Source organism: Egretta garzetta, unplaced genomic scaffold (genome assembly GCF_000687185.1).
Source record: "Egretta garzetta isolate BGI_Z169 unplaced genomic scaffold, ASM68718v1 scaffold427, whole genome shotgun sequence".
NCBI classification, from domain to species: Eukaryota; Metazoa; Chordata; class Aves; order Pelecaniformes; family Ardeidae; genus Egretta; species Egretta garzetta.
The window spans coordinates 648828-658219 of record NW_009260345.1 but is presented as its reverse complement, the minus strand read 5'-3'; positions in this window follow the sequence as shown (position 1 = coordinate 658219).

Sequence of the window (9392 nt, the reverse complement as noted above, 5' to 3'; positions counted from 1 at the left end):
AGCAAGGAGAAAACCTAGGAGCCTTTCCAGATAACAGATTTGCAAAATCAAGTCCAGCCATCAGAAGACCGGGCTCTGCTGCAGGAAGCCTAAACCTATTCTGTTTCACTTCATGCATCACTGGCAGCCAGATTCTGTATCCAGACTCTTTAGCAGCAATGTTTGCACACTGATTAGTCTTCTTGACTGGGCCTATTCAGCAGGCAGGAAATTATTATTTAGAGTTGTAAAGCATACAAGTTAATCTGAGAGGAGTACAGCTAATTTTGAGATGGCATTTTTTGATCTGCTGACCACAACCAAGCTTGAACCCATTTGCTTTCAAATCTATTTGACTGACAACGCGGAACAAAGCAAGCAGACAACATGACAAGTATGTAGTTATGAGATACTTTGGCTCCGGCAGCAAAACAAGTTTATGATCCTCCCTGACACTGGTCACAACTCTTCTGTTGCATCAATGCTGCTGATGTTTGGGATGCCTATTTTTAACTCAGATCAGTTCAATGACCCAATTTACCGCAGCCAGATAAACAGCTGTAATGGCTCAGTCATGAAACAGAGTGGGAAGCAGGGGCAAGAAGGGAACTTCTCAAACTTGCTTCACTATCAAAACCATTACCATGTAATGGTAATCCTGCCCCACAGGATGAGAAGGCCAAGCTTTTCACCTCTTGAGGCCAGATGAGATTATACAGCCCCAGTATAATTTCCCAGACTCTCACCAATCCTAATTCTCTAAATGGCCTTTCTAAAGGCAAGCTCAGTTCAGCTGCTGACTGACAGATGCTCACACTCAGAAGCAGCACTCCCCTAGCTACTACCAAACTGTTTCTTTCCTCACATTCAGAAGGTGCAGACTGTTCATCAGAACTCACTGCTCCCCTGTAAAGAGAGGAGCACACAGTAGAGGGGCAAAGCAGGAAAAGCCCCGGGTGCTCCTGCTTGCGCTGTCACAGTTCAGCTGTCAGTAAACTTCAGTTTCACAGGTTCTCAATGCAGCCTCTCACACGAGCTCCAGATTCTCACCTTTCCTAAAAAAATGCATTAGAGAAGTGTGGCAGACTCTGTGGGAACTGCTATCAGAAACAGATACAAGAGACAATTCTTTCTGTGCAAGGTAACAAATTAGAGATTTATAGCAAGAAAGAGGAAAAATAGCAACAGCCTTCTGAATGACTAGACTTGGGCAAAATCCTATGCTACAGCTGCTATTTACTACCTCTTGTGACCAAACTAACTGGAGAAACAAGTCAGTTTTGCAAACACTTTGAGTAGAGGCCTAACCATATGGTTAGAATAAGAGCAGAATTGCTTCCCGTAACAGACAGGGACTGCAGGAACAAGGAAGATTTTAATAGGGAAAATTCAAAATACTCCCAACAAAAGTCAGGAAGGAAAGCAAAGACTAAATGTCTCAGCAAGACTGACTCTTCCTTTACCTCAACCTCCAGTGCACTGAGAAGGAAGCAGCATGTTTCCTTGCTATGCTCCATTATCAGAATTAGGCATTACATAAAACCAAAGTGCTGCAGATTAGAAATACCTGAGCTCTCCCACCCTGCCCAGTGGATGCCAAGCCTTCACATACCATACACACCAAAGATGCAAGTAAACTGTTTGTATCTTACACATGGAAGCAACTTCCACAAAGCAACAAACTGGTTCCAGTATCACTCCAGAATCTTAAAGAGGAAGCTGATGTTTCAGCAGAAAGCATAGCATCCTGGAATTATGACGGCCGACATGAAATACCCAGATGCTACAGTGAGAAATGGGCATATAAAATCCAAAGCAAGTATGATTCAGAAGCACAGATGTTAGATCACCCAAGAGATTTAATCATTAGTGATGTGACCACCTGTGGGTCACTCAAGGCAGAAGAAACAGCAACACAGCTCTTTTTTTGTGATCAAAGAGGCTTTAGAAAAAGAGTTGCAGCATCTAGGGGCTACAGCCACTCTTTATTAATTTTTTTTTCCCCCCCCATGTCAACTTTCATGATCAAGACAAATGTGCTCTGGTGTTATATCATAACCTCATTTGCCTTATTAAATTGCAAACAAAGAGAAAAAGGTTGTTTTCTCACTGCACCACCTGCTTACGAGTGCTATATCCCTATTTGGAAGTTCTGACTAGAGCTAGCAACTGCGCAGATTTGCATTTTTGCTTTAAGCTGTTTATGCCTTTAACCTCAAGCAAGCTGGTACAAAGCTTGTCAGGGCTGGTGGCTATCCCTCTGCAGCCAAAGCTGCTCTCTCCTTCTCAGTTCCAACATTCACGCTAGCAAAAGCGGAGCAAAACAGCAGTGGGAAATGCAGTATCAGCCTCCATCAGACTGTCTCTCCTTTCCAAAAGATTTACACCAGGATAGATACAGGCTGAGCAACCCAGGGTTTTCAGGTATCTGGAACCAGCAACTGGTCATACTGTTCAGTTATCACAGGCGAGTCTAGTACTCTGATGGCTACATAGAGATTTGCAGCTCTGAAGCCAGAGATGGAAGTATACAATTCACTGCTCTGGATAGGAAGAGAAACACTTCACCTACTTCGCTCACCTCTTGGGTTACTTCCCCCTTGACCCAAGAATAGAATTCCTTATGTCAAGGCTAAGCCCAAGAGAACTTGTTACAAAGCAAACAGAGTCTGTAAAAGAAGCAACTCTCCCCTAAGTTCTTTAGAAAATACTTCTCTGTGGAGGACCAATCACAGAGATGATTACCTACAAACAATAAAAAACCCAGAACCTTAAAATATCTTATTTTTTCAAGGTAACATAAACAAAGGCAATATTAAGAAAATAATCTGGCTGCCCTCAACACAGGCAGAGACTGTAAAGCTGTATACAAGCACTTACCAGAAGCATGCTTCGCTATGAAAATAAAGGGAGAATAAAGCAAGCCACCAACAGTAGTTGCTTCTTTAACATGCTTCAAGGAATTAAAAAAAAGGGGTTCAGGGGAAAAGAGGGCTTAAATACCTTGAAAAAAAAAAATCAGTATGTATTCTTCAAAAATACAAGGGTTGCTTCAGCACTTACTGTGCTGCTGCTTCTGTCACTGCACTGGAAAGGCAGCATGAATTAAAGGCCTTTAACTCCTACATGAAGTAACATCTCCAAGAAGTGACAGGCTACCTCTGCCCCTATGTCTCTCCTTTATAAGACCCTAATAAAAGGTCAATGCCTTGTAGCCACCTGCAAGGACGCAGAGACCAGCAACATGCAATAAAACACAAGTCTGCATATCCCTCACCACTGCCACCAGGATGGTTCCAGAGTGGGAACAGACCAAGTCACAAATGAACTACATGTTAAGATTAAACACACTCAAAAGATGGAGTAGAGACAGGCTTTGGGCATAGCTTATCACAAGGGCCTGTCTCCTCTGATAAAGGAAAGTCACATGCATAACCTGGTTCACAGGGAGAAGTCATCCCAAATTCCTCACTGACAGTAGTTTTGTTTGTTTGTTTGTTTTTGGTTTTTTGTTTGGTTGGGTTTTTTTGTTTTTTGTTTTTGTTTTTTTGTTTTTTTTTTTTTTTTTTTTTTTTTAACACATAATAGTTTCTACCACACTTACCTGGACAAACCTTGTTCCATCCTGGCTGACAATAACAGACCTCTGTTACTGTGACTTTCCTCTGCTCCAGTCTAGCATACTACATCAGCACATTGCTCGCAATGCCTAAATGCAGCTTTTAGAGCTCCCGAAGCCCCCAGCTGCTACATTGTCTGTTTTGTGTCTCATCACAAACTTCCACTACACTACGCTTAACCATGGTACTCTGTAGTACTGTACTTAATACACTACTACATCATCCTTGTTCTCTACTTCCCACACAGGCTTCCCACAGAGTTTCAAATCTGCTGGCATATTCAAGTCATACCTTGGTTGTACTAGGAGCTTGCCTAGAGCCCATTCCAACAAAGTATCAGAATTAACTCCTCCAAGGAAGAAAAAAAAAAAAAAAAAAAGACAATTTTATCACCTTGTCCTCTGCAGATAAAGCACACTCCTGTGAGTTTACCACCTGCAAAGCCAGGGAACTGTATTCAAAAAAAGAGACTTAAAATGCTAGAAAAGCAAAACATGTCACTGCATAACTTCCTCCCTTTAAGGGACAGGATAAGGCAGTGTGTGCACATGCACGCACACGACTGAAATGAAAGCTAGAAGTTGCTTACACTCTGGTGCTAAATGCAGCACAAGAGCCTAGATGTAAGCCCTATTTTATTGTGCAGCAAATGATCATTCTTCCCTGTGTTGACATTCACTGGAGGGGTTGAAATGCAGTCCTCCAGCAGAACACACAATAGGTAACCATCCTGGATAGGACATCAAGATGTATTTCCAGCAGTGAGACACGGGGTTCACTGCAGTCCCTGTGCTAAGCCAACTTTACCTTTTTTTGGCGGGGGAAGGGAAGAGGGAGGGGAAGGGAGGAGGAGAGAAGCACTTTGATAAGTTAAGAGGATGAAAAGTCTATTTATATTTTTTAATTAACCATGTACTACAGTGTTATTAAGCAGCAATCAAAGATGCAGATGGTACTGATTTGATTGGCAAGAAGTGCACTGTGCTGAATATTAAGGAACTCTGCCCCTATAAATAGGTCTAATCACCATCTGAAGGCTGGAAGGCAGTGATGAAAGAAAGCATTAATAAGACCATAATTAGGCCCCGTAGCAGGCTGTGCTCCACCAGGGTGCTTATGTTACTAGACATCTCTTATAGTAGTATCCTCAAACTCCGTTGTAGACGTTACTGCTTTGGGTCTCAAGACCTCTAGTAGCTATTTTAGACAAAGCTATGAAGAGTGGGGTTTCTCCATCTTTGAAAGGCCTGGCATCAGTTAGTATTTTATTTCTCAGTACCATTTCTGGAGCAAGAGAGCTCTCCATTCCAGCTGTCCCACCCTGCTCACTCCCGATGAGTGGATTACACTGGGCAGCTGGAGCTCCCCAGGCACAAAGACTGGCAAGGGGTGCAGGAAAGTGAGAATCTTTAGAGCATTAAGGAAATGCTATGAAGATATTCACATTTGCAAACAGCAAGAGACATTCTGGTATGAGGTTTGCATCCAAAACCCCCATTTTTTTTTTTTCAGTTAATTCCCTAAATTGCAGAGGGACTACAATAAATAGGCTACTTTGTGACAAAAGAGCAGCTTACTGACACAGTTTCTTTAAACTGGGTGCCTGATAAGAACGTCTCCCTGGACCACGGGCTGTGTCAGAGACCAGTGCTTGTCTACCCGCTGTTTCCAGAATAAAAGGCTATCTGTACATGATCCTTCCCGAGTATTCAAAACTACTGAAGGAAAAGCACTGGCCTGTTAAAAATCTTCTTCTGAAAGTGTGAGCCCAGTATTTAAGGCAGTCTCTCTCAAGAAGCTAGGGCCTGTTAACACCTTTGGCTCAGACACGTTGCTTTCAAAGAAACAGTAGGTACTGCAGCTATTAAAGACAGATGAAATCTATGAACAATATGACATTAAGGCAAAGACATTATTGACAGGTAAACTAAATGCCCATGAACTGGAGGACTTGGTTTCCCACCAGCAGCATTGTCTCTTGGGTCAAAGAAGCGTGGGGCTGAGCCAATACATCAACAGACTCGGTGATCTTTCCCAAACGGAGACCCTCCTTTTCCCTAAAAACTGCTCAGAGCCACTTAGATTTGTTGGTTTGTCACATACTACACTGCCCTATTCCTAAAGAGAAAGAATCAAAATTTGAGGTCTTGGAGCCCAGCTTTACAGTAGCATATGGCAACTCCCTGGCAAATGGCAAAATACCTGACATTTAAAGATGGATCACGTAAAATCAAGTGATATCAACTCTCCAGAAGACAGAATGCTATTACATTATTTTTTAAAGAGAATCTGAAAGGTAGGAACTTAAAATAATTTAGAGGTGCACTTCAATCTTCTCAGCTCCACAAGCCAAGATGGCCTCTAAGCCACTATTGTCTTCAAGACAACCTTTCCTCTCAACGCAGAGCTCTGCTTTGCGAAGCACAGATAGCAGCCCTCACTGCCGTGAGGCAGCAAGCTGCAGGCTGCACCACACTGCTGAGAAAGCCCTGTCCTCTAAGCACAGGCTGAAATTGATTTCCTTCAGCTGGATACATAAAGCTCATTTTGATAGACAGGTGTTGATATCTAAAGTTAACCAGATAACCCACTCTGCAACTGTCACCTTTGGCTTTCATCATTAATGGACACAATCAGACGCTCTAATGAACAATTGATCTGATTCTAAGGCAGCCATCTAAAACAGACCAAAAGCACTATGCTAATTGCCTGCCTTCCCTTCCTCTCACTATTCATTATAAAAGAAGCCTAAGCAAATAGCTTAGCTATACGTACAATACAGACATCAAAAGTAACACTGAGAATCCCAGCCCAAACATGCAGACACAGCTCTTCATTTGATTTCCTAAATGGGAGTGCTTTGGTTTTCTGTGCCTAAAATAGACAGAAGCCACTGGTTATGCCAAAAGTCCCTTGCAGGGCCATTTTCCTGTATTCAGTTCTCTTAGACACTGGAGTTTCAAAATCAGGCTATCTGAAATGCTGCTGTACGGCTTCCTCCAGAACATTGGGTTCAGAAAAATGAGGAGCTGCTCAGTCTCACTATCACACCACAGAAACAAATATGTACTTCCAAAAACGTAGCACTTTCCTAAAAAAAAAAAAAAAATCCAGTTAATTTTTCCCTCTAATTTGCTGATGCAAAACCAGCTTCAGTCTCTTGCTAAGTGACCTTAGCTGCAGATCTAACCATTGCCACATCTTGCTGCCACAAACCCTAATGATCTACGTCCTATTTTTCACCTCCACATTCAGTACCCCCTGCTCCAAAGTTCTGGAGTTTTACAGCACCAATACCCCACACACAGTGTTAACAACAGGTTCTGAGATACTTAATGAAGGCAACAACCAACTCAAACCGGCAACCAAACCAGTTCCTGCCCGTTTTATACATTCAAAAGCAAAGGGGATGTTTGCATTTCTGCAAGATGACAGGCGGGGAACTCACTCGCTATATGGAAGCGTCTTTAAGCCTGTTCACATTTGCTGGAAGGAATATCCCTACAGGGTGGCCTGGATGACTGGAGCTGACAAAAAGCTGGTTCAAAAGAATGACATACAGGGAATCAATAACCCACTAAAACTGCTGGATGGACTATCTTCTGGCAAAGGTTATCTTGTGAAGGGGTCTAAGCAGAGCTGATTAGCTATAGAAATTGCTTTTTGAGTGATAAAAATTATTCCCTTCAAGCTCAAACACCACAGCCATGGGAAACATCACAATTTCAGACATAATCCTCTTCTTCCTCTGTACACTATCTTCACTCCAAAAAAAAACTATAAAAAAAATCTGCCTTGCTTTCAGGCTTATCTCAGTACTATTCTTCTCCAGCCCTCAATTTCTACCCTTCTCTTCTACTGCTCAGGCTGAGCGTGCAGTGACTATAGTTACCTGGTATTACCAGAACCCAGAAGCCAGACTGTAGAGTAGTTCCCAGGGATTATCTACTTTCAGTTTTCTTGCCAATGAACTCCTGAGTTGAGAGAAGAGAACAGCACTTTTTATCTGAGTTTTTAATCTTCATTGCTTCAGTTTAAATATCCAGAGCGATAGAAGAAGGGCAGATGCCAAGACTAGCAGCCTGTGCTGCTCTGGGAGTACCTCGGGCATTTTTCTGCCTGAGGGCTCTTTGGAGGTGTGGCTGTTTCCAAAGCATCCCAGGAATACAGAGGTGTATCAGGCAGCCTTTACATCCCAGCTTTACTATTCACACAAGACAAACATTAATTAAATAACAGGAGAACTTATCAGCCCTTAGCTAACCTTCCTAAAAGAAATTCTAAGCAAGGGACAGTTGACTGGAGCACCTCCGATTCCGAAATGCAGAAAGCCTCTACAAGGACATGCCAAAGTCACTTTGCTTCCAGCCCTTGCCTCTGGCAAGAGCAGCACTATCCGCTCCGCTTCCTTTCACTGCTCAAGGAAGGCCCTGGATTTCAGAGAACTGGCAAGAAATAGGGACGGTTTTAGCTTCTACCTCATCTACTCCAGGATAGGTCAATCCAGTCTGCAAATCACTGCCAGCAACACCCGCTGCGCAACCTAAATGAAATAAATAGGTCATCTCAAGCCAACTCCTAGCTGACATTTGCTTGAATCACATGAAATGCCACAACCACAGCTGGCACTATCCCACACTCCTTGCTGGAAGCTGCACTGTAGAAGCAAGCAGAGTTGAGAATTAGCCTGCTCTCCCCAGGGACAAAAAGCCTCCTCTTCTGAAAGAGGCCACTGGGAAAATCCAGGTGCTGCCCAACCATTCAACATTTGAACCACACCATTTAAAAAATGTCACCACAACAGGACTTCTGTTGATTACTAAAATAAACACCAAGAAAGATCACCACTGCAGGATGTGGATTCACAACGTTCACTGCGTCCATCAGCAGCCTTTCTTCATGCGCACCGGCAGGTCTAGTAGCCCTGTGGTCCTTTTACTGCTGGCTGACTCATTCTTTATTTTGATCATAGAGAAAAACTAATACAATAAATACATTTATCACAACAGCACTTGGGTTCACTTGCAAACACTGACAACGTGCGTTTATTTGACAAATAGTTACATCACCACAGCTACCAGCCTGGGAGTGAGGAACATGCCCTTGTGCAACTTAAAGGCAATCCATATTAAAACCGATTTGCCAGTACTCAAGGTAGCAAACCGTGTTGATGCACTGACAGACTGTAAGTTATGTTTTTTACAATCTGTGGTGTTCTTTGAATTAGCTGAGAGCTAACAATGAACAACTGGTACTTGGAATAGCACAAAACCCCCCACAACTCTATTACAAGCGATTAGCTAACTCTCTGAGGAAAGTAACCCACTACGTAACCCCCAGCATCCTCTGACCCTCTATCTTGGACACCTTTTTCCCTTTTTCCTGACTCCCTTCAGGCTGCAGCAGCTAGCTGCCTATCCCTATGGGGTAGCTAGCCTACACGGAGAGAAGGCATCGCCCTTCCCGGTTCCCAAAGCGCTATGTTGAGTCCAAGTGTCCCATCTGTCATCACCAACTTGAGATTTCCATGCTCCATGCATGCCTGGCAGGTTTTCCAATCCACTTCATGGCTCAGCACCACATAACAAGTGGAACAAAAGACTTTCTAAACCCGTTATCCCACCGAAACAGCTATCGCATGACTTCCATTTCACATTACCAAGCTCTTCCTCCCAAAACCTGACGGAGTCCCCGACGGACAGCGCCGGTGGCCAACAGCAGCGTTGCGCCGGTGGCTGACAGGCCGCAGACCCCGCGGCCGCCCCTCGCAGGCCCCTACGGCCCCGCTCAGGC